Below are 26,401 nucleotides of genomic sequence, written 5' to 3'. Positions count from 1 at the left end.
CAGCAATGTGAAGCTGGTCGACAGTCCTATTGTTGCCAGATAGATATCCCTAAAACCTTCGCGGCGCGTTTTCCCTGAAGTTTACATGTGTTTTCCCAAAAGAATAATCTCGAGCGCTCCGTATTTTTCGCTTCAGTGCTACTAAAAGGGAAGATATGACATTATTATCTTTACGAGCTGATTTGTGTTTTCGAGATATAGATCTTTTCAAATGTATTATGTCCCTGGTTATCCTGGGGTTGTGCTGTTTTTTTTCTGAAATTTTGGTACGATTTTATCAAGACATGATGCAGTAATGTTTTTAAAGGTATTCCACAAAGTCGATACGTCACCTCCCACCTCAAAGTCACTGAAGCAGAGGTCAAGTGAATCTATAACAGCTTCATCATCTGCAGCGGAAAAGTTAAGGACACATTTACTCGTGTGATTCTTTTTGACAGGACAAAACTTTGAGGTAAGTAAAACAAGCTTATGGTCCGAAATACCATCGCAAACACTCACAGTAGTATCCTCTGGGAAATTTCCAACAAATATAAGGTCTAGGCTGGTCAGGGATGAGTAGGCTTCATGTTGCATGAAGCGACTCAGCAACTTTTTGGTAAGACTTAAACACTCCGAACACACAATGTGTATTAGGGGCTCTTCCTTCTGAAAGAGTGACTGAAATCCAGTGAAGAGCTCACTCATGTTCCGCAAAAAAAGCATTTTGGCTAGTGTCTCCTTGTCTGCCAGGGCTGCTGCGAGTCGTTTTTGCAGCGTGCCACTTAACGGTCGAGTTTCAACGTCAGCGTAGAAGAAGGTCTTTAACACTTTGTACTGTTCCAGAACTCGCTGCAGGCTTTCTTGACACGTGAGTCATTGGTTACTGACGTGTCGAAGGAAGACATGTTCTGGAATTCCCAGGTCTTTCTGTTGATCTTTAAGATGTGAAGATCGAACGGCATGGTTGGAAAAATAATACACGTCAATCACCAGCAGTTCCACATAACAACCGAAGGTGTTGTGGGCGGCGCTAGTGTCAAGTTCGGACACTTTCGGTAATTGGGTTGCGAACATTGTGCCCGCGTCTTCTGTAAAAAGCCATGGCCTCATGAGATAAACATGCTTTTTGGTCCCCGCTCTCGACTGTCTGTACGCTCAGTTGCTTGCTTGCCGTCGCTGGTGGGTCGTGCAGTCTGACCGCCGGCCACAGCCCGGCACGGCATGGTGTCAGAAGCAGTCCACTAGGCCTACGTACCTTCAGTCCTCATGGCAGCTCATTAGGCCTACGTCCCTCTGTCATGGCGAACTCGCAAGAAGCTCCAACGTGGGCGGGCGCCTCCCTACGTCAACCCGCTGCTTTCAACTTCGACAACACCGGTTCTTGGCCTGCGTGGCTTACGCAATTCGAGGACTACGCTTATGCCTCCGGACTTCGCCAAGCACCACTGGACGTTCAGGTGCGGACACTTCTCTACTGTATGAGCCCCAAAGCTCGGGTCCTTCTCGACACGTTCGGCTTGACCGCCACCACCCTGAACGACTATGACACGGTGGTCAAGCGCTTCTCGGAACACTTTGTGCACCCCCTCAACGAGGTGTACGAGTCTTCGAGGTTCCACAAGCGGGTTCAGCAGCCGGAAGAGAGCGTCGACAGTTACTACGCCGAGCTCTGCAAGCTTGTTAAACGGTGCAACTACCCGTCCGCCGTTGTCGAAGAACGCCTGGTTCGCGACCGGTTCGTTGTCGGTCTTTGCAACGGACGCCTATCCGACCAACTCTGTCGGAACGCGAAGCTCAGCCTTAAGGACGCATGGGCACAGGCGAGGCAGGCCGAAGACGCCGAAAAAGAAAAGACTGCTCGTGGGAGTGAGTCAGGCCAGCTCACCGTCAACGTCGACGCTACGAAGTCTCGTTAGGGTCCGACGCACCAACGCAAGACAACGAAACGGTCGGACGACGTTTCAGCCGTGCCTTCACGTGGCGATATCGACTCGGGTTCCTGCAGTTACTGCGGTCAAGGCCCCCACGCACGCTCCGACTGTCCTGCTCGGCAGTCTCTGTGCAACTACTGAAAAAAGAAGGGCCACTTCGCGGACGTCTGTCGCGCTCGCAAACGAAAGCAGAGCAAGGTGGCGGCCTTACAGCTCCATGCAATCCTCGAGACTGACAAGGCCAAGGCCAAATACGTCGAGGTCACTGTCGACAACTACACGGCGAGATTCAAGGTAGACTCCGGCGCGGAGGTGTCTGCTGTTTCGGAAGCCTTCCCAAATTTACCTCGTCATCTGGACAAGGTCGACGACCTTGTCGGGGACAGTGAGCGGACTGCGTGTAGAAGACGGCGCCAGGTGGAAGAAGAAAAGGGGACGCTCGTGGGAGGTGCGCGAGGACTAGAGTTCGAGGGGCCGTGACGAACGAAAGAGGCGGTGCGGAACGAGCCCAGGGAAGACCCGGACCACAAGGCAGCCTTGGCCCCCGCAGCACAACTTGAGTATCTATAATGTGTTTGTCTATGATAGCGCTCCTTGTGTGACTTCCTCGGAGCGAGTAGAACTTGGCCTGATCGGGAATTGACAGGCGACCCACATAACTGGCGCTTCCAACGTGGGGCCCGATCAGTCTGCCGTTGTTTTTTTTCGCTCCCAGGGAGTCCCACGAATCGCGATTTCTAAATTTAGGTTTGTTTTGTTTCCCCATTTGAATTTTTGTTACTCCGCTGGACATCAGTGTTTAACGTTCTGCCGCCATGTCCAGGTTACGGAATAAGGCCGCCCATCCCGAGGCCTCAACCCAGTCAGTGGCGGATATTGACTCAGACGTTGGAGAAGGCACGAGTGGGGAAGCGAGCGTTGCGGCAGCGCTAGAACCCCCAATTCCGGCGGTGAACACGGGAGACGTCAGCGAACTAATGCACGCCATGACGGCGATGTTCGCGACGTTTTCTAGACAGATGGGTTTGGCCCCAGGGGTGGTGAATCCCGCGCCTACGCCCGTGCCTCGCCCGCGGTTGAGCGTGCCGACGCCGACCTATTCGGGCTACTCCGACGCAGCATCGGTTCACGATTTCTTGCAGGACCTAGACGCGTACATTGCCGCGTTGGGCGCGTCGGATGAAACGGCCCTGATACAGATCGTCCCAATCGCGTTGACGGATGACGCAGCGCGTTGGAGGCGAATGCAGAGGCCGTTCCTTTCGATGGCAGATTTCCGGACACGATTCAGAGAGGAATTTCTTCCTCCCGACTATGAGATGCGGATCAGAGATGAGCTAGCCAGCCGTACTCAGCATCCGGACGAGAGCCTCGTAGAATACATCCGTGCTCTCCAGGAGCTCTACTCCAGAGCCGAACCTACAGCGTCAGACGCGGAGAAGGTAGCTAGGGCGATCCGCCAGTGTCACCCTAGATTTAAACCCTACTTGCGCGGACGTGATTTCGCTGATCTGGAAGCACTTGCCAGAGAGGCGCGCATCGTTCAGGCGAGCTTGCTCGCCGAGTTGACGTATCGCCCCCCTCCACGCGCAGAGGAATCTCTGGAGCCGGGTTGCGCCTGGACAGGACGAGGCGCGGGAGCTTGCGACGACTCACGTACGCCGTACGTGGCCGTTACAGGACATAGGAGTGGCGCAACTGCTGTGCCCCGCGCCTTAGATCCCTTCGCTTTTGAACAGAGGCGCAGAGCAGCTAACGCGGGCTCTTCCAGGGCGCATCCCCCTAGGGGAGGCGGCGCAGCCGACCACCGCGGAGTCGCGAATCATTACGAGGGTCGCGGGAACTACAATGACCCCCGGCGCGACACTGCTTCGCGTGATGGTAGCGGCGGACGCTCAGCACACAATGGCAGGAGACAGGTCAGGTGCTATAAATGCAATCAGCTTGGGCATATCAAGCGCCAGTGCACATGGACGGCAGCTCCCCCCCATGGGTCTCAGGGAAACGGGAGAGGCCGGCGCCACTAATTGGACTTCCCGACTCGCGGTTGCCGGCCGCTGCCGAGGCCCCTCATCAGTCTGCCAACGGGGCTGGAGTTGCGGTCAGCGACAGGTCGGTGTTTGCCCCGTCGGCATGTCGAACTCAGGGTTTGACATCTGAGAAGGGGCCGTACGTGCGGGTCGAGATCGGTGGCAACATTTACTACGCACTAATTGACACCGGTTCGACTCTTTCCCTAATCGGCGATAGAGTCTACGAAGACTTTCGCCGACGAGCACTTCACGTGCGGGAAGTTTCCACTACGCTGCGTTTAGCAGCAGGATCGGCTAGGGCACAAAGCGCTATACGCCTTCACCTTAGCCTCGACGGCAGTCGAAGGAGGCAGCGTTTTCTCTATCTGCCAGGCATGCAAATCCCTGTGATCTTAGGACAGGACTTCGTCTGCCGGGAGGGGATTATCATAGACTTGAAGAATAACGGGTACCACTATAATCCGTTGACTCCCCTTATCCCCTTTGCCGTCCCACCGAGTTTCGGTCAGGACACAGAAAGCTCACTCGTCGGATCACGAGAGGAGCAAACATTAGCTGCGCGAGTCGTATCGGGAAACGTTGAAGCGATTGTCGCTTCTTACAACGGGCCGGTAGAACAACGGCGTAGGTTAGCAGATGCCTTGCATCGACACGCAGCTATGTTTACCGAGAGGCCAGGACTTACAAACATTTTACAACACAGAATCGACACAGGAGATGCTAGACCTTGGGGTTGTAATCCCAGACCGCTGAGTGCGCACAAGCGAGCTCTCCTAGATAAGGCTCTCGATGAGATGATAGACACAGGGGCCGTGAGGCCGTCACAGAGCCCCTGGGCTTTTCCGGTAGTCTTAGCGCCAAAAAAAGACGGTACCGCTCGTCTCTGCGTTGACTACCGCCGACTTAACGAGATGACACGAAGGGATTCATATCCCTTCCCATCTATTGAGTCCATCATGTACTCGTTGGGTAGCGCGAGAGTTTTCACTACCTTGGATTGTAGCAGAGGTTTTTGCAGATCCAGGTAGCACCACACGATGTCCAGAAGACGGCGTTCACCTGTCACAGGGGTCTGTTTGAGTTTATCCGCCTTCCGTTCGGATTGTCTAACTCGCCATCGAGTTTCCAACGGCTTATGGACATCGTGCTGGGGGACGCGAAGTTCAACTTTGCCATGGCATACATGGATGATGTAGTCGTATTTTCAAAGTCATTCGAGGAGCACCTAGCACACCTTGAGATTATCTTAAGCAGAATGAGCAAAGCGGGGTTAACGATTAATCCAAAGAAGGTCCAGCTCGCAGCCTCAAGGGTCAACCTCTTGGGTTTCGTCGTAGACGATGGTACCTTGAGGCCGAACGAGGATAAGTTGAGGGCCATTCTTGATTACCCACCACCGCGCGACGCGAAGAGCCTTCAAAGGTTCCTTGGAATGGTCGGTTTTTATCGGCAGTTCATTCCAGGATGCGCTGGACTCACACGGCCACTGAACCTGCTGCTCCACAAAGGCTCGAGATGGGCCTGGGGCCGAGAACAAGAGGTAGCTTTCTCTTCCCTAACGAAGGCGATAGCAGCCACGGCCAGCCTGTGCCTGCCAGACCTTAACCGTCCGTTCGTGGTGCAGACAGACGCGAGCGACTACGGCATCGGTGCGGTGTTATTGCAAGAACATGACGGACAGCTGCGCCCGGTGGCATTCGCCAGCCGAACCCTTACACCGCCAGAACGCAATTACAGCGTGACGGAGAAGGAGGGGCTGGCCGTCATGTTTGCTCTAAAGAAATTCGACCTGTATTTAGACGGGACCACCTTCGTCATTCAGACAGACCACGCCGCTCTCACCTGGATTCAAAGGTTGAAAGAGCCGGCGGGGAGGTTAGCTCGGTGGGCACTCACTTTGCAGCGATACTCCTATACTGTCACCCCGCAGGGGGCACCTGTGAAAGCAGGTGTTTGGAGAGTGGCGTCTCCACGGACCCCGAGCCATGCGGGTTCGCCCGCCCACGTCTGGCTGTGCGTGGCTTTCCCGTGTCCGGGGAAAAGGACATCCTGGTGGTTGAGCCGAGCCCGGGGTAGGTTTGGACCCTTCGGGGCCCCCCGGGTGAGGCAATACACCACTTCGGCCCCCGCTTCTCGTAGACGGGAGTCCTGGTAAGGCCCGGCCAGGATGATTCAGTCTAGTCGCCTTTTCTTCTACTGTCCCCTCCGATCTTTCGCTTTTACCTTTCCTGTTTCTTTTACTTCCTTCTCATTTCTTTTGCTCCTTTTTCACCCCTCTTTGGCGGCAAGGGCTAACCTTGGGTGGCAATAGACCTCTGTCTTGACCCACACTTGGGTATAGTTTCCCGGCAGCATTGTTAGCGTAACGTCTCCAGCCAAGCCCATCTTGTTATGGTGCGTTACCTAACCCCTTGTTGGGCTCGGTGGTGGGCGATGCACCGCGGATTCTGCAGACTCTTTGCCCTCTTATGGCACCCCACCCCTCCAAACCCCGTTCAGGACACACCCTTAAAAGGCGCTGCCCTGAACAAAAAACCATCGACAAAGAATGTGAAATAGAAACTTTTGCTAAGTTTTTCATAGTTCATTCGCTGGATGAACAAAAACCTGTTACAAAGATCTCACCTTTTATTGTAGCAAAGGTGCTAGAAAACCTTGTAGGGTTTTCCTACAAGGCTAAAAAACAGCACACTGGAGACCTTCTTGTGGAAGTGAACACAAAAAAACAAAGTGACGCACTCAAACTGACTACCATCGTTGATGTGAAAGTGTCGGTGAGCCCTCATCGCACACTAAATACTGTCCGTGGAGTCCTCTCTGAGGACGGCTTCTTGCACACCAGTGAGGAAGAACTCCTCGAGGGACTCCAAGGTGCTGGTGTCGTCGCCGTAAAACGCATCATGTTTAGGAAAGATGGCTAACAAATTCCTTCGAGACATGTCATTCTGACTTTTGAAAGGCACACTCTCCCTGAGACAATCAAGGCAGGATACTTGAACTGCCGCATCCGCCCGTACGTCCCCAACCCCCAGCGGTGCTTCCGTTGCCAGCGTTTTGGTCTTGGAACACGCAGCTGTCGTGGGAAGGAGACGTGTGCGAGGTGCGGTAGTCAAGGTCATGTTTCCGATACTTGCGAGGCGGCTGTGGCCCACTGCGCTAATTGCGGTGGACCACATCCTGCTTATTATCGGGCATGTCCCTCTTGGAAGTTAGAAAAGGACATCCTTACCATCAAAGCACAAGAAAACATACCGTACCCAGAAGCCAAGAAGCGGTTCTCCTTTTTATCAAAGGGGAGTTTTGCCGAGGTGGTGCGCAGGGGCCCTGCACCACGCTCGGAGTCGAGGGCCACTCAGGTCTCTCCCGAGATCCTGGCGGCCGACTTCAGGGCCCCAGCTCCCCGACAGGGGCAGCAGCTGCTTCCTCCAGTCCCTGGCGGTAGCACGCGTGCTGCTCCTCTTTCCAAGGACAGGCCGGCAAAAGCCACGCCTGCCCCCTCTCCTAGGTCCCCCGCTGGGGAGACGGAGCGAGCTTCTCGCTCTTGCTCGCTAGAGAGGGCCCCCCTACCGAAGGAGCAGCATGGTGCCCATGCAGCTCCTGTGAAAGGAGGGGACCGGACGAGCTCAGACGACTCGTCGCCCAGCTCGTCTGCAACCCCCTCAGCCGGTCGTGGCCGGGGTTTGCCCCCCCGGACACCTGGCCAGACAAGTGCTGCTCATAAAACAACGGATTCCTCTCAGGAGGTGGAGATGTTGACGGACGCTGACAATCTGTCCACTCCTGGGTCCGACCAGGACAATATGGAGTGGGAAACGCCCTCCAGTAAACATAAAAAGAATAAGAAGCCTGTAGTCCCGCCCAAATGATGATCCCAATGTCTTCCACCTAGTTTGTGTCGACTCTACAATCTTACTCATTTTATTAGGTTTATTTTTTCAGCAGCTTATTTACATACCTTTTATAGATGATTAAGTTACATTTTATGCAATGGAACTGTCGCGGTATTTTAAGAAATATTGATGATGTGAACTATTTCATGGATCAGCTTCGGCCCATCGCTCTCGCCTTGCAAGAAACTCATCTTCACACTAATTCCTTTAATATTTTAAGACATCATCAGGTTTTTAGAAAAGATCGCCCCTCTTCCACCCCTTCTGGTGGTGTTGCAGTGGTCGTGCAGAGTGGAGTTGCTTGCTCTCAAGTTCCGCTCTGCACGCCGCTGGAAGCTGTTGCAGTACGTCTCCTTCTGGACCGCCTTATAACAATTGTTTCTTTATACTTACCACCTAACATTCCTTTAAACCTTCAAGACCTGCAGGGACTTATAGGACAGCTCCCGCAACCTTTTTTAATTTTGGGTGATTTTAACGCCCATCATCCTATGTGGGGTAGTACCCGTCAAGACTCCCGTGGTGGTGTGATTGAACGCCTTTTATTGTCTTCGGGGCTGTGCCTTCTTAACGAGAGAGAGCCAACCTTTTTTAGTGCGGCACACAACTCATTCACATCCATTGATCTTGCTATTGCTTCACCTTCATTACTTCCTTGCTTCTCTTGGAAGGTTCTTCATAACCCTTTTGGAAGTGATCATTATCCAGTTGTTTTAGAGAGTACCGTTCCATTGCCTAATCTTTTAAAGCGGGTCCCTAGGTGGAAGTTAGACAAGGCAGACTGGGCGCTTTTTAATCTTCACTCCACTTTAGATCCTTCGCTTCTTTCGTCTATGTCCCCCGAGAACGCTACACTTTATGTTACTGAGCAGATACTAAAGTCTGCTCAACAGTCCATTCCACAGACATCTGGTAATATACCCAAAAGATGTAAACCTTGGTGGAATAAGGAGTGTGCCACAAACCGGGCAGACCGAAATAGGGCGTGGGGCAGATTTCGCAGATACCCCACTTCAAGCAACCTTGTTGAGTTCAAGCGACGAAAAGCCAAGGCTCGTTGGACTAGGAAGCAGGCAAAGCGGAAGTCGTGGATGAAGTATCTCTCTTCTTTAACCAGCTTTGTCCCAGCCAAAGAGGCCTGGGACAGATACAGGAAAGTAAATGGGGATTACAGGTGCTTTGCCATTCCAACGTTTAATGCCCCTTCTTCATCACTAAAAGATATTGGCAACATACTTGGGGAACATTTTTATAATTCATCTAGTTCGGCCAACTACAGTGTTACTTTCGGACGGTTAAAAGCTCGTGCGGAACGACAAAAACTTGTCATGTCAGGAGGAAATTCAGCATCCTATAACCAGCCATTTACGCGATGCGAGCTTGAGATGGCTCTTAATGTGACAAAGCTTTCTGCCCCTGGTCCCGATGGAATTCATTATGAAATGCTGCGCCGCCTTTCTCCAGAATCCCTTGAAAACCTTCTCCTGTTTTTTAATCTTTTGTGGGAAAAGGCATGTTTCCCTCGGGCTTGGAAACACGCATATATCATCCCCCTCCTAAAGCCTAACAAAGACCCCTCACAATCATCAAGCTACCGCCCCATTGCACTAACAAGCTGCCTTGGGAAAACATATGAAAGGCTTATAAACAGGCGACTGGTCTACATGTTAGAAAGCCACAGGGTATTTGATAACAATCAATGTGGTTTTCGCCAAGGTCGATCTACCCTTGACCACTTAGTTCGCCTGGAGACTGTGATACGTGAGGCATTTGTAAACAGGCAGCACTGTGTTGCGGTTTTTTTCGACTTAGAAAGGGCATACGACACAGCGTGGAGGTATGGGATTCTCCGAAACCTGTATGCCTGTAATATCCGGGGCCGTATGCTGCGAAGCATAAAGGAATATTTGACAGACAGGACTTTCCAAGTTCGTCTCGGCTCAGCCCTATCTGATTCCTTTGTTCAAGAAAATGGAGTCCCTCAAGGGGGTGTTTTAAGTGTTACTTTGTTTTTGCTAACAATGAATTCACTCGCACAACTGCTGCCACCCTCTATTTAATATTCTCTTTATGCTGATGATATACAGGTTTCATCATCGTCTTGTAACCTTTCTAGTTGTGAGTGCCAGTTGCAGTTAGCCATAAAGAAACTGTCCAAGTGGGCCGACGAAAATGGGTTCAAGTTCTCTGCTTCAAAAACAGTGTGTGTTCCCTTTTCTTTGCGACGTGGGCTCTCTTTGGATCCATCCCTGGAATTGAATGGAACTCCTATACCTGTTAAAAAAGAGCACAAATTTCTTGGTGTGATATTTGACAGAAAGCTTAATTTTATTTCCCACCTTAAAGCGCTGAAGCAAAAATGCCTTCAGTCGACAAACCTTCTGAAAGTATTATCTCACAAGTCTTGGGGGTCTGATAGAAAATGTATCCTGCAGCTATACAATGCCCTTGTACGATCCCGCCTTGACTATGGTGCAGTAGTGTATGGGTCGGCTCGGCCCTCTGCCCTTAAGATGTTGGACTCAGTTCACCATCTCGGCTTGCGACTGGCAACTGGAGCTTTCCGGACATCCCCCGTCCTCAGTTTGTATGCAGAATCCAATGAGCTGTCCCTGAACAAACGACGTACATATCTTAGTCTAACATATGCTTACAAGATTCTGGCCGACCCTCAGCATCCAACTTACTCTTCCCTCACTAGGTCAAGGTTCTATCGCCTTTTTGAAAATAAATCAAGCATTGTAAGACCGCTAAGCTTCCGCATTGAACATCTTCGCTCCTCGCTGGACCTTTCTCTGGAACAGGTCGTCCTCGTTCGGAAAGTCAACGGTATTCCACCTTGGAGAACACAGCGAGTTGAATCCGACTGGTCTCTCGCAAAGTTCAACAAACACGGCATTTCCCATGCTGTAATTAAGCAAGAGTTTGGAGAACTGCGAAATAAGTATGATGGTTATCTTCATGTTTATACTGATGGTGCCAAGACCTCCTCTTTTGTCGGTTGTGCTGTGTATTCTGAAAGCTTCTCCAAGGTTCAACGACTTGATTGTATCGCCAGCATTTTTACTGCGGAGCTCTATGCGGTATCAATGGCGATTGAATATATTATCAATAGTAAAATACTGAGGGCAGTCCTGTTTGTTGACTCTCAAAGTGGGATTCTTGCAGTTTGCTCTCTTAAAAATACTAAAAATATGCTTGTACAACAAATTCGATATAAACTTAACTCTGCTTTGCATGGGGGTCAAAATATAAAATTTTGTTGGGTGCCCAGTCACATCGGCATTCATGGCAATGAAGAAGCCGACAAACTTGCAGGGTCTGCTGGGAACCTTCCACAATCGCTCTCCTGTCTACCCTATCAAGATATTAAGCCCTTGGTGAAGTCCTCAATTCTTCATTCTTGGCAATTGGAATGGGACATGGAGTGCGATAACAAGCTTCATGTTACCAAACCTACATTAGGAGTTTGGGAAAGCTCTTCATGCAAGAGCCGACTTCATGAAACGTTGTTGTGCCGCCTAAGAATTGGACACTCATTTATGACTCATAGGTATCTGCTTTCGGGAGAAGATCCACCTGTGTGTGATCAGTGTGGTGACAGGCTCACTGTTTTGCATATCTTGTGGCTGTGTCCCGGCCTTCAGCCCAAACGGCGCATTCATTTCCCTGAATTTTTCCAATATCAGATCCCATTTCATCCTGCTCTCCTTGTGGGAGAGAATCCTCTAGTCACTTTTGAGCGGGTAATGGAATTTCTTAGCAGTATTGGCCTTTTACACCGACTCTAGCCTTTTGGTCCATCTTTTGTAAAAACTTTCCTTTAGTACAATGATCCTTACAACTAGTTTGGCGCAGATGGCCTCGTAGCTTTTGCGCCATTAAACCCCAAAATCTCTCTCCTATACTGTCAAGTACCGAAAGGGCTCCACCAACAAGGTTGCAGACGCACTTTCTCGGGCGCCCCATGATAGTGGTTGGAAGGAGGAGACGCAACCAGGGGATTGCGAGAGACGAGCTTCCCGCGCGGCCGCTCATAAGCGAGACAGCGGGAAGGGATCGATGCAACAGGAGCTCGTCGCAGTGTTAGGAGGCCGCACGAGGGAACAGAGGATCGTGGCTTGGGGTGAAGTGGTGAGCAAGGAAGAGCTTGTCGAGGCCCAAAAGGCAGATGGTTTTTGTCAGCGGGTGTTGGGGAAAATTGCGGAAATAGCAAGCAACACGGGGAACGCTGGCGGTCAATTTGACGAACATATTGATTCATACCTGCTGGGTCAAGACGGCTTATTGCTCCGCTACATTCCAACAATCGACGACGAGGAGGGGAACGACTCTCCGTTCAGGGTGGTGATACCTAGGAGGCTACGGAGGCGGTTTATCGGATACTTCCACGACTCGGCTTTGGCTGGTCATGGCAGCGGCAGCAAGACTTTTCAAAAGTTATGTCGCGTCGCGACCTGGCCGGGGATGAGACAGGACACACTCCGATACGCCCGTAGCTGCCCAGCCTGCCAGAAAGCGAAGCCGCGAGGGGGAAAGCCCCCAGGCCTGATGCAGCCTGTGGTGAGTCACTACCCGTGGGAGATGGTTGCTTGCGACATCATCGGCCCACTTCCAAAAAGTCCCCGTGGGAACCAGTATTTATTGGTAATAACTGATCATTTCTCAAAATGGGTGGAGTTACACCCGCTGAGGAAGCTGGTCTCGGAGCGCATCTGGGAGAAGTTGTTGGAAACTTTCATGCGCTTCGGTACACCCACGTGTCTCATCAGCGATAATGCTAGCTATTTTACCAGCAGAGTGTTCACTGACTCCTGCTTGGCGCTAAACATAAAGCACAAAAGGACGACACCATACCATCCTCAGGCTAATATCACTGAGAGAGTGAACCGAAACTTGAAGAGCATGCTGATCACACTAACGGAGAGACACAGGGACTGGGACGAACACATTGTCGAGATGGGTTTTGCAATCCGGACGACCGTGAACAGATCTACTGGGTTAACGCCTGCGCTTCTAAACTTGGGTAAGGAGCTATCGTCTCCGCTGGAGAACGGGTTACGAAATAACCAAGGTTCGACAGAACGCCCACTCTCTAAATACGCGGCGGAGTTGAAAGTTCGCCTTTCGAATGCGTTGCACGACGCCAGAGAGAACCTCGTTGCAGCAAGGATCGAACAGGCGGCCCAGTACGATAAGACTCATCGTCACCTGGAGTACAAGGTGGGTGACTTGGTCCTCAGGAGAACCCATCCTTTGAGCAACGCAGCGAGCGGATTCGCAGCCTCACTTGCTCCGAAGTGGGAAGGGCCCTACGTGGTAAAGGCACGACTGTCACGTCTCACCTACAGGCTCGCTCAGGAAAATGCGAGCGAGGAGTCTGGCCCGGTCCACATCACAGACCTAAAAAAGTACCATCTTCGTGATCGGGATGACGATGAACGAGAACAAAATGAGGAATCCTCCGTTCCGCGTGACTCTCGCGCGCGACCGGCAACGCGGCCTAAGCGCGGTAGCCGAACAATGCGCGAACCCGTCGGTGAGAGATCCGATAGGTACTCTGCGCGGCACTATAATCTGCGGCCTAGAACTTGATCTAATCTTTGCAAGATGTTAATAGAGCATGTTCTGTCCAGAAATGCCCCCCCGGAGGAACCAGAATGGGCGGCGCCATCCAGGAGGGCGACCTTCCACCTCCCGTGATACCGGCGGAGTCAGCCGGGCTAACTCCCAGGGTGGTCAACCCTTCGAACGCAGGACCAGCCAGCCCAACCCACCGGGTGGTCAACCCGTTCGGCAGGTGACAGACCAGTCCGACGACCGACAGGGTGGTCAACCCGTTCGGCAGCGGACCGGCGAGACCAACGGACAGGGTGGTCAACCCGGTTGGCGAAGAACAAGGCGGACCAACCAACAGGGTGGTCAACCCGGTTGGCAGAGGCGGGGTGATCAACCCTGGCCTCGATCATATCAACAGAGGCAGGGCGGCGGAGACGTGGAGCACCGGAGAGCCTCGAGTGACCAGGCGGCCAGACGAGACCCCACCCCACGAGGAGAAGCGGTCTCGACGGCGGCTGGAGAACCAGCCCGGCGCAAGCCACCTCGCCACACCGTGGCCACCTGGACGGCCCAGGACGGCCAAGAGGCCGTCCACTTCGTGTCCAGGGTGCGATGGAGAAACCAGCCCCGTCCAAACCCTTCCCAGCTGCCCGCCCAGATCCCACAGCCCTTCCAGGGACATACCCTACCGCCCTTCTCGCTTTCGGAAAACGACCCAGACGCCTGCTGGCTGTGCAAGGTCCCTGTCATCCACCAGGACACCCACGAAGCCAGCCACCGGCATGGGGACTTTCTGAAGAAGATGGGCCGTCCCGCCTCCGTTGCGGCGGCAGTCGAGCTACTCCGCCGGAACCGCCCAGAGTTCCTTGCCCCAGCGGCCTTTGGCGCAGATCAAGCCGACCGGGTGAACACACCATGTCCTGCCCCGGTCGACGAGGAAGAAAACATACCCATCGGCCGAGACCAGGCCCCCGGCCCCTCCACCGAGCGCGCACCGGCCCCTCCAGCACAAGCTCCCCATTTAACAGCTGCGGCCCCATCCGCGTCCACCGGCACCAGCGACGCGGAGATGGACGAACTCGAGGAATACTTCAAAGAAAACCCATCCACACCAGTCGTCCAGAGCCCTCGGGGAGCCGAAGCTTGAGGGGAGGGGAGTGTGGGGGACAGTGAGCGGACTGCGTTTAGAAGACGGCGCCAGGTGGAAGAAGAAAAGGGGACGCTCGTGGGAGGTGCGCGAGGACTAGAGTTCGAGGGGCCGTGACGAACGAAAGAGGCGGTGCGGAACGAGCCCAGGGAAGACCCGGACCACAAGGCAGCCTTGGCCCCCGCAGCACAACTTGAGTATCTATAAAGTGTTTGTCTATGATAGCGCTCCTTGTGTGACTTCCTCGGAGCGAGTAGAACTTGGCCTGATCGGGAATTGACAGGCGACCCACAACCTGCTGACGGGACCGGGAGACCAGTCGCTAAAAGCCGTTGGGTGCTTCATGGCTACCCTCCTGTGGCGAGGCAAGACCTCTTATCAGCGTCTGTACGTGATCAAGTCCGTCTCCGTGCCCCTGCTGGGGTTCCCAGCCATCCAGGCTCTGGGTGTGGTCAAGTTTTTGGACGACATGAAAGTACAGGTGCCGCAGGGACTTTTCAAAGGCCTCGGCACGCTCAAGGAGGAGTACAAGATCTGTTTATGCCCAGATGCGGTTCCGTTTTCCCTTAGTGTTCCACGCCGCATACCGATACCCCTGCGTGAAGTTGTGCGTACGGAACTGGCCATACTTGAACAAGATGGAGTCATTCGACGGGTCACCAACCCCACACCTTGGTGTGCTGGACTGGTTGTGGTTCCAAAGTCATCGGGAGGCTACCACCTCTGTGTTGACCTTACGAAGCTGAATCAAGTTGTCCTGAGAGAACGTCATGTGCTCCCCACTGTCGATCAAGTCCTGGGACTTCTGGGCGATGCAGCGGTCTTCTCGAAGCTCGATGCTACCTCAAGCTTCCATCAGGTCAAGCTTTCCCAGGACTCTCAGGAGCTTACGACATTTATTACGCTGTTTGGGCGTTATTGCTTTTGCCGCCTCCCATTCGGCATCACGTCTGCCCCAGAGTTTTTCCAGCGACAGATGGCATGGATTTTGGAGGGCCTAGACGGAACAGTCAACATGGTCGACGACGTCCTAGTCCTCGGCAGAACGAAGAAAGAACATGACCAACGCCTGCAGCAGGTGCTGTTGCGTCTCTCCAAGGTCGGCGTCACCCTCAACAGGGAGAAGTGCAGTTTTGGAGTGTCCCAAGTGTCATTCCTGGGAGTTGTCGTCTCAGCGGAAGGGATAAGGCCTGATCCCGGCAAGCTGTCTGCCAGGCAAAACATGGACCCACAAACGGACGTCGCTGGGGTACGCCGACTTCTCGGCATGGTGAACCACTTGGCCCGCTTCCTTCCACACGTGGCCCAAGTGACAGCGCCGATCAGGGCTCTGCTTAGCAAGAACACAGAGTGGACCTGGTCGTACGAACAGGAAGTCACCTTCGATGCTTTCAAGAAGCTGCTGACGTCCGACCGTTGTATGGCAAAATACCACCCAGCCTACCCAACTACGGTCCCAGCAGATGCAAGCTCCTTCGGCCTAGGCGCGGTGCTGCTGCAGACTCAACCAACAGGAGAGAGACGACCTGTCGCCTTTGCATCAAGATCCCTGACAACAACTGAGCAGCGCTACAGCCAGACAGAGAAGGAGGCTTTGGCGGTCACCTGGGCTGTACAGAGGTTCGACGAGTATGTGCGTGGCATCTCCTTCGATGTTGAGACGTATCATCTGCCATTGGTCTCCCTTTTCGGAAAGATGGAGCTCGACGTCTTGCCACTGCGGATTCAACGGTTGCGGTTGAAGCTCATGCGGTATCAATTACGAATGCTGCACGTTCCTGGAAAACTACTAGCCACAGCCGACACACTTTCTCGAATCCCTTGCAAGGCCCTCGTCGCGCCAGGAGAGCTGGATGCCATCGAGCTTTTCGCAGCTGAAACAGTGGACGGCTCCTCTGAGGTGCTTCCAGTTCCCATAGAAGATCTCAAGATGGCTCAAGCATCCAATGATGAATGCAGCATGCTCATCTCATTCTGTCAGGGCGGTTGGCCATCCAAGGGAAAGTTACCTTTGCACGTTGCAAAGTATGCACCCGTATTGGAAGAACTTTCAGTCTGTAATGGTCTTCTGCTGAAGGGATCCCGTATCGTCATCCCAGCTGCACTGCGCCCGACGATACTTGCTTTGATCCACGAAGGCCATCAAGGTATCAACCGCTGCAAGTCCAGAGCCCGCGAGTCAGTCTGGTGGCCCCAGATCAATGCCAGCATCACTTCCCTTGTGGCGAACTGTGAGCAATGTGCCTCGTGTTGAGTCAACCTAGCGGAACCCCTCTGTGCCACAAGTCTCCCAAGTCTTCCGCGGGAAGTCCTCGGCGTCGACCTCTTCCACCTGAATGGCCAAACCTTCATTCTCCTAGTTGACTACTATTCCCGGTACCCGGAAGTGGTGACGCTGGGAAGCACGACGGCAAGGAAAGTCATTGACGTCCTCAAGAGTATGTTTGCTCGTCACGGAATCCCCAAGACTGTCCGGTCTGACAACGGTCCCCCATTTTCGTCGCGGAAGTTCGCCGGATTCGCAAGCTCCTATGGCTTTGCACATGTGACCAGTAGCCCAAACTTCCCCCAGTCAAACGGTGAAGTGGAGTGAATGGTTCGAACCATTAAGAACCTCTTTCGCAAGGCCGAGGACCCATACTTGGCGCTCCTCAGTTACAGACACACGGCAGGTGTCACCGGCTACAGCCCAGCACAGCTGCTGATGGGCCGCCAGCTTCGAACGCGGGTCCCGAAGAGGGAGGAGCAGTTACAGCCTCTTAACCCGGGACGAGACCTGGTTGTCAACCGAGACTCCGACTACCGCAGGAAGCAGACAGCAGACTTCAACAGCCGTCATCGAGCCCATACTCTTCCAAGACTTCAACAGGGCACTCGAGTTTGGGTTCAGCCTGAGAGGCTGCGTGGCACTGTCATAAGCCCGGCGCAACGCCCGAGGTCTTATGTCGTTGAGACTGACAACGGGGCAGTTCTGCAACGCAACCGGCGCAACTTAGTGCCCTACAGTCGAACCTCGGCTCCACCTTCTACACTGGCTCCCAGCGACCGGAGCGAATCTTCAACGCCCCTGGCTACCCCAGCTTCCGGCGATGGTTCAGCCTCGGGTGGACCTGGCGACTCCCCTCATCATGTTGTGTCTCGTCTGGCATCACCACCAGGTGTTCGTGGTAACGGTACGGGCCAACCCTACACGACCCATTCTGGGAGACAAGTGATCGCTCCCAAGAGACTCGATCTGTAAGACTATGTTTCTTTTCACAGCCAAGGTGTTCGGTGCATTCTCATACATTCTTAAGGGGGGAGTTGTTGTGGGCGGCGCTAGTGTCAAGTTCGGACACTTTCGGTAATTGGGTTGCGAACATTGTGCCCGCGTCTTCTGTAAAAAGCCATGGCCTCATGAGATAAACATGCTTTTTGGTTCCCGGCTCTCGACTGTCTGTACGCTCAGTTGCTTGCTTGCCGTCGCTGGTGGGTCGTGCAGTCTGACCGCCGGCCACAGCCCGGCACGACAGAAGGCACTAAGGCCTGTCCCAGAGGCATCATGCACTTTGTGAAGGTTGCAATCTCCCACAAGCAAAAGGTTTGGGCATATTGTCTTTAGTTTCATCTTCATGCTTTTCATTGTGTTGGGACCATCGCTGAGGAAACAGGGTAGTTTGTTCTTAGGAAGTTCAACTAAGCTTCTGTCAATGCAATCCACTATAATGACTGCGGTTGCATGGCCAAGGTTAAAGAATTCAAGGTGTTCTACTACAACCTTCTGTTGCGTCCTTGAAAAAAATCGCACAAGGATGTCCAGTTGCTGCGCAGGTTGCTCAGGTTTCGACGTTTCATCAATCTGGATGGAGTAATACACGTCCGGCCAACCAACCTCCTCTATCACTTCTTCTTGAAATGCGGACCCAACCCGTATTAAATAATATAAGAGGCTTTAGTCCTCCCACTGGAAAATTTTCAGCAATTTTTGAGTCGGGAAACATTGCTGGGGATTCTCTGGATGCAGTATCTACATATGCAAATGGTATTGCCTTCACCGTCAGTGAAATAGCAAACAATGCTTCTGCCTTGCTGACACTTTCACTCAGTGTCGAGACTGCAGCTCCTCCAGTGAAATTCAGCATTGGTTGGAGTGATTTCAGTCTTGTCAGCTTGCCTTCAGCATCACGGTGCTTCTCTGTTGCCCTCATGTGCATTTTTGTTGAAGCGTGTCTTTTGATAGACGTCCCATGCTATGCACATGAGATCACCAAGTAGCACAGAACACTTCTAGCCTCTGAACTTTTCGGACCAGCATGGCACCACAACTTGATAGTATCACCGTTGCTGTCCTTCAACGCGTCGTTCAAGTACCGTCGCGTTAAAGGACGCGTCGGTACGTGAGAGTCGAGCAGCTGTAAGAAAAAAAAAGAGAAAGTCAATCTTTATTAGCTCGCATAAGCTCAATCGAAGTACAAGGTATAAATCACTGCTCTAAAGGGCTGAAAAGGTGTTGCGAACTTTGCACTGCTTAGCGTTACGTCTGATATAACCCCAAATAAGCATTAAGCTATGTGATGTCGCTTCTATTTCGTCGGGTCGATACCTTTTGGATATTCCACTCTAAAATATTGTTAAATATGTTCGCTTAATGATTGCGCTTATTGTTGCATACCAGTACAGCCACCGGTAAGATCGAACGCAAAAGAAAAAAGCGAAAAGTTTGACAACCGCAATCAAACATTCACAGCTCCTGCTCTGCCGCTTCCCTGCAATGCGCACAGAAAGCGACAAGGTACAGAATAAACACCGGAATAAAATGTTACACGCAACTAACGTAATGTCACGCGAAGGTTTGAAAAACCAAAACCACCCGGGCGCGTCCTGCTGCGTAGGTATTTGCGCATTGAGCAATAAAAGAATGAAGTCTTCAGGAGCGCATTTCGAGTGCGTCCAATTGTCAAGCAAAGTTCACAAGACACGACGGGACGCGGATATACACGCGACGACGGACAGAAATAGCGCACTTTTGAAAAAAAACGACGCCGGCTGAATGTTTGCATTTCAAGCAAAAAAGGTTCCCACGTGACTTAACGCTACATGGGTTCGCCCAGTCACGTAGAGCGAAAGTCTGACTGAAAGCCTAACTGAAGTCAGCCAGTCGCGGGGGCTTGCCTTTCTTCATTGCATTCGATGCATAGCAGTCCCCTTGAATGCCGGCTGTTCTGAACGCCGGGCTAACACAAGCTAGGCCTAACTGCACAAAACAGCGAACCTTGGCAGAAATTGAACTCGCTCGAACCACGCCACGAGTATGACCAAGATGCGAAGAAACAAGAAGTGTCACACCCACCTTCAGTTTCTAGTCACTAGGCAGAGTGCCGGAACTGGTCGCGGGACCAGTTCTGGGTTCCGCTAGGTGTCTCATTTGTGTAAGGTTGCTGTTGGCTCGGGTAGGTGGCGCAAAATGCCGTCCAATCCGCAAGCATTGCTTTTGGAGCACTTTGGTGCGATTTCGCAAAATTTTATCAGGATGGCGCAGGAAATCGCTTTAGGCGCAAAATGGTGCATTTGGCGCAGGAATGGAATCCCTGCTCTCGTGGTAGCCAGAGGGCCAGGTTCATGAGATTGAGATACTGCAAGCTCATCCATGCGCTGAATAGTTTGGGCGCTGTACTTACTGAGATGTCGAACAAATGTTCCAAGTGTTTGTGGATCATTCCACCTTTCAATTTAATCAGAACAAGAAACAGCTGATTTTTTGCCGATAGCTTACGTGGTTGTCCAGCCTTTTTTGACGCATGCAAGCTAACTCCGGATTGCATAATAATATTTTTACCATTCTCTCCAGCGTCAATAAGCTCGAGGAAAGCGATAAAGGTACCATAATTGGGCAGTCCGGTGTAGAACTGAATGTCCTTGTTGCTCTCCTGGATTTTTTCAATGCTGAAAGGCACATTTTTCTCTTCTAACACCTCGCAGTTTGCTAGAGCTCTTTGGAGCTGAGCTTTCAGTTAGTGCACATCGGCCTTGGTTTCCTTCAGTTCATTTCGCAGCAAATCGATTTCACTGTGCAGCTTCGTCTCTGCTACCTTCCTTAATTCGAGCTCGGGCTCCAAGCTGCGCATGCAGACTGCTGGTTCCATGGGCACTGGGCTCGCTCCAGGATCTCCATCTGGCAGCTCGGGGGCACTGGTGGTGTCTTCAGGTGGTTGCAAGCCTGCTTCAAGTTGCGTTGCTTGTGGTACAGGTGATGATGTTCCCAGTTTCGGAGGCTTCCTGACAACTCGCGGTTTGTTAAAGCTGAACATTGGTGGCACAGCATGCTCATAAAGCAGCCTGTGCCCATTAGCCACATTTTGCACAAAGTCACTTTCTACGAAGTGCCTTGAGCACACTTTAGTTGTCTTCGACGCCTTGAATGATGTTCCTTCGTCACGCTTGATAGCAGCTATCCATTTCCGGTAACTTCCTCCAGTTTGGGGAATCTATGGAAGGACACCTGCAAATTAACAAGGTAGTGCATCAAAAATACCATTCTCAGAAATTACAAATTAACAACAGAATTAGTTAGATGAATAAATGTCGGTCATGTATTACAAATTATCACGAGCATTTGTTAGATATTCTGCCTGCTAGTATAAATTCTAACTAAAGCTCAACATCTCCAAATGTTAAGCGATACGGCCGTGCCGCCTTGCTCAGGCGAGCTAAGGGGACCTTTGGTTCCACTGCGCCTTCTGCTGCGGTGCACACGTGATCTAGCTCTACGCTCCTATCCCGGGTGTCAGCTTTCGAGTTGCAAGTAAACGGAAGGAGCCTACCAATGAAGGGCCCATCGACGGATCAACTCGCCGTACAATTTAAAGCGAGGATGGTTGCCACAAAGGGTGCCACGTACGTACGGGCCCACTTACAACTTTTAAGCCCATATTATTGTGCGCGACATTCATGCCCACGGGTGATACAATGGTTTTCTATCAGGCCTGCAAAAGCTAAGGAGAAAGTAGTTGAACTGACGCTCGTCAAAGTCAGGCTCAGCAGTGCGAACACAAACCGCATCAACTATCGCGCGCCCGGACTTGGTTTCTCAGAACACTTTTCAGAACTCTTTTGATACGCACCTTCTTTGCGCTTTGGTCAACGTATCCGTTCTGCGTACAGAGAGGCACGCAGCACTGCGTTGGCATTCTGTCGCAGCAAGCGTCTCAAACCGAAAATCGGCGTCTACAAAGAACTGATCGGACCATGCCAGCGGGACCACTTCACAATGGCGCCGGACCTAGTTGCATTTGTATGTAATAGGGGGTGCTTTGCTTCGAAAGGGGTCTATTACTCATGAAGCAAACAAAATGCAAGACATTCCGCCGTGCAATTTTACCCGCAATTACTGCCCACTGGTAACGGAAGTGAAGTATGCTGCCGATTTGAAAAAGGGACACAAAATACGGACAAAAGGCCCCTGGTTCTGAACAGAGTCGAAGAATGAGGTAAAAAAACCAGCCTAAAGGTGCACATTTTCCTCGAACCTTGAGTTCAGTATCTTAGGGATGTGCTTCTTTTTCAAGGCAGCAATCAGCTCATCTCGTGTCTCTCTAAAACAAAACATACACTTGAGTTACGTCTCAAAGTCGTTGTGTTTGTCCCCCTTTCCCCCCCCCCTTGTACCGGGGTTTATAAATATAACCGTTCACCAGCTAGCTTGCGCTATAACCCTTGTTTCAACAAATCTTCTCTTTGATATTTTTACAAATTAAATGCACCACTTAGTCAAACTTATGTGGTAAATTTGTCATAGCTTACAAATCCGATTTGTTGCGATTTATTTTGAGTGTCGTGGCTGCCATCTGGAAAGAGCCCCTGTCGTTCAACATTGTAAAAGCCTTTGCTTTCTTTGCCCAGTCTTTACAAATTGGCCTGCAAGGACATATTTGTGCCCACCAAATTTCGCGAATTCTAGACGCCGGAACGGGGGATGCCGGGTGCCCACCAAATTTCCGCTTTCCACGTGTCCTTAAACTTCGCTAATTTTCGGACGCGTGGAGATGGCTAAAAATTAGGGGCTCGCAAACGTTAACGGTTTGCAGTATACATTGGGCTTCAAGCCTGTGATGCATAGAAAACAACTTACCACTCCCCGGCGCACGCTCCAGTAGCCTTCCAATAGACGCTCTTCAGCTCGTCGGGGTCGAAGTCCTCAATGCTTGCCAGTTTGAACTTCTTGATACAGTTCATGCTGACTATTGCCTTCGCACCATCAACATAAATCAAGTACGCATAGTACATATCGACACCAATACACACCGGTCGAGATAGCGCTACGTCCAGGCGGCTCTGGTCCAGAGCACTGGCCAGCTGGCGTGGGTGGTGTGGGTACGTACAGATTGGATTGGATTGAAATAACATTCTGCCTTAGTTTACATTAGTACTATTAGTACTCAAAATATTTTAAGACATTTAAAATGTTAAAAAAGTCTACCCTGTTAAGTTTATTTCTGGTTAAAAAAAATCTTTGTTTATCTGGCATTGGTTGTTATTCTGCAGTCTGACTTGCAGCTACAAAATTTAATTCAATCCGATGTGAAATAAAACAAAACTAGGGTAATTCTTGCTAAAATTTTAAGAATATTTGAATGTGCATCATTTCCAATAGGTATCAAACTGATATCGGTCATAATAAGTGAGAAAAAAACACTGTGCAGCTAGCCGCGGTACAGGGCTCAAAGCTATGCTGATAAGCAAACTCCCGTTTATCTCGGCTTCGCTTCCCATGGATTTGGTTTTCGCATTTTATGGCTTTATGTATGCATGTCATGAAATGGTTGAGTTTGATAGCTGAAACTTAGAATGAAATGGCCTAATATGTGATTTTCTGATTAAAATTCTGTAGTAAAAAAAACTATCACAATTTAGTTTCGCGGTGCGCGCGTTCCCGTCGAGGCCTGATAATTTCTGGTCACGTTAAATCGTGTATACCGGTACAGCCAGTACAAGGTTACCGATCGCCGTTTTCACTGCCGGCGCCGGTAAGGCATTACCGGTCATTCCGATACGTGGTTGCTGGTGGCCGCGCATCGTTTACTGGCCACCAGTATGCTATTACGGCCCACCAGTGTGGCGTAGCAGCTTTGCCAGTACGTGGTTACAGGTCGCTGGTACCGAACTACCGGTTGCTGGTAGAGAACACAGGACTCCTGTATGAACCGGTGTAGGCCGGTATACATTTGTACAGGATATTTGAGTAGGGTAGGCAAGATTTCTTCATTCATGTTTATTTGGTGAGATGTGGAACTTGATCTATAGAGAATGGGTATTTCGAAACATTTGTGGGGTTAAAGATGGCAATTTCAAGGCGAACTATTACAAACTATCCTCACTAAAATGCACAGTTCAATCAAATGAAAGAGAACATTATAAAACAAACATATGGTGGTAATATAAAAGAATGTCAGTGCGCGTCAGTCTCGCCCCAGCGTTTGATCCTATTGTTTCGCCGACTTCAACGCCAGCGACGCTTTGTTGTTGTCTGTTTGCTTTTTGTTTTGGGCACAAGTTCGCCCCATTAAACGTTTAGTTTTTTCAGTTATCATCGTCTCATCAATTGTCATTTGTGACAATATACATATGAATTTTGAACCCCCCCCCCCCTCTTTCCCCCACTCACGCCTTCCGAAAACAAATTCCTGGCTATAGTGCAATGTTTTAAAACCAACTCTGTGCCTAGTACTAAGTATGAGAGTTCATGTACTTAATAGTGTTCAAGAATTTATGTGGTGAGTTGTAAGTAGATTCTGAAAAAAGTGCCATGAGCTGCCACATGTTATGCAAGGACAAACCTATACGTCAGCATAAATATATAACAAGATATGAGTGATGTAATATGAACTTCGGAGAGAAAGAACTTTTCCAATGGCAAAGAATTGGGGCAATTGAAACCAATTGGGGAAACCGTTTGTGATAACTGGACAATGAAACTCTAGTAGATAATGTTTGCCATTTTTATTGTAATTAAGAGATTCATTCATTCGGCCCCCGCTTGCTCGGCCGTCGTCCTGTTGTTCAGGTGTTGCCCTCTGGTTCGGTAGTATCCTCCTGGTCCAGTTTTTCCTCTGCAGCTTTCCTAGGAGCATCAATATAGGTTGAATTATTACATGATCTATATAAGTCTTCATATTTAGCTTGCAAAAAGGAACAATGACGTTTCCGCTTAATAAAACAGGAGTTCCTTTATTTATAAATCAAGTCTTCGATGTGCAGCAAAAGGCGGCCAAAGCCACCCGACAAGGCTTTGCAGGCGGCATTTCGGACTGGTCAGAAATGTGGATAAACTAAAATTCTATTTTGCTCGAAGGAGAGCATTCGGCAATATATGCAGCACATCCATAATCGATGGGCAAATTCTGGTAGAAGATAATTAGGAGCATGTATTTTTACGTTGCAAAGAAAAAAGGAACTGTGACCATATTGACTAAGTCCGATTCCATGCTTACGATACTTAACGACTAGGTGTTAGGGCAGTTAATACGCTGTAACTATACAGATACTGCATAGTTGCAGCGTGTATAACATAGTTATACATTCTGCATAATTACAAAGGTTTGAGAGAGACATTTCTGGGAGTTCCTGGGTGTTCTCTATTTTAATAAAGTTTTCCAGCAAAAGTTTATCTCCAGCTCTAAAGTGGCATTGAGTCATACAAAAACATGTTTCCAAAGTACTGCTTCTTTCCGAGAAAAGAGAATAGTGTTTTTCTCACCGCAAAAGTGAACTACAGATGGTGGCGCGCTGAAACTTCGCCAGATACGTAACCCTAGCCTTTAATGCAACATGCCAAATTTTTGGCCTATTGCAACTCTAAATCTATGGCAAGTCAGTGCTTTCAGGAATCTATAGTATATTCAAAAAATGCTTAAAGACTTTTTTTTCGCACTAGCACTTGATTACATTGCGTCAACTTTCGTGCCCTTTGGCGACTTTCGAACTGACAGCTCGAAAAATTCTCTTCTGTAAAGTTTCATTCGTGCAAGCTCCTACCCTGTACTGACCATAAAGGTAAAGGTGTCTTGGCATATTTATTACTACGAATTCGCCGATTTGCAACGCAGCAAGCACCAAGAAAAGAAACAAAGAAGTGTCCTTACCTTGAGTTGATAATTGTAATTGTAATTGTAATTTATTTGCACAAGAAGTATGATGTATATGCGACGACGTGCGAGGCTAGGCAGAAAGGTAACAACCCTTACGCTTGTGCGCCTGCTAGCCGGTCGCCGCATACACCGTGGATAAGGGGAAGGAAAAGGGGAAAAACAATATGGGTAAATATAAAGGCCGGCGTTGGGTCGACCCGGTCGACGCAACGCTAAACGTTGCGTCGACCCAAAACGTCATATCCGGTTTTTTAAAACGCATGGGTCGTAAAAGTTTTACGTACTATATTGCTAATAAACTGTTTTAATGTCAATATATTATTAACTCATCAAGAACCCATTTGTTGTTCATCAAAATAATATTGTTACTCTGATGTCATATCCGGCTTTAGATTAATTTAAAATACAAATGGGTCGCTTGTGTTATATACTTGCACTTGTTTGAAATTTGTTTTAATTATTATTTATTAGAATAGTAAGGCAAACCCATGCCATCCATGACATGGACCAAAAATCGCTGCCACCTCGCGCTCCGGTTCAAGAGTACGCACACATGTTTACAAATGGCGGAACTGTGGTAAGTCAGCTGGCGGGGCTATTCGGTTATTTAGAGAATTTCATGTAGTTCTTTACAAATTAGTGTATCAGGGAGCCCATGTATGCATCTTGATAATATAGCCTAGCCTGCATAACCTTCGCGATCCTAACTATCGCTGCTCACCAGAGCAGCACTGAC

At 50.4% G+C, this 26,401-nt stretch overlaps 1 pseudogene; it reads right to left on the bottom strand.

Moving 5' to 3' along the window:
- Window positions 1-371: 371 nt before the first annotated feature.
- LOC121047391 lies at window positions 372-18,448 on the bottom strand (annotated as a pseudogene).
- Window positions 18,449-26,401: the final 7,953 nt, after the last annotated feature.

The sequence above is a fragment of the Ixodes scapularis genome, unplaced genomic scaffold (assembly GCF_016920785.2).
Source record: "Ixodes scapularis isolate PalLabHiFi unplaced genomic scaffold, ASM1692078v2 PGA_scaffold3__209_contigs__length_174095766, whole genome shotgun sequence".
Classification (NCBI taxonomy): Eukaryota; Metazoa; Arthropoda; class Arachnida; order Ixodida; family Ixodidae; genus Ixodes; species Ixodes scapularis.
Note: the sequence above shows the minus strand (reverse complement) of the source record. Positions and strands in the feature narration are given on the sequence as shown.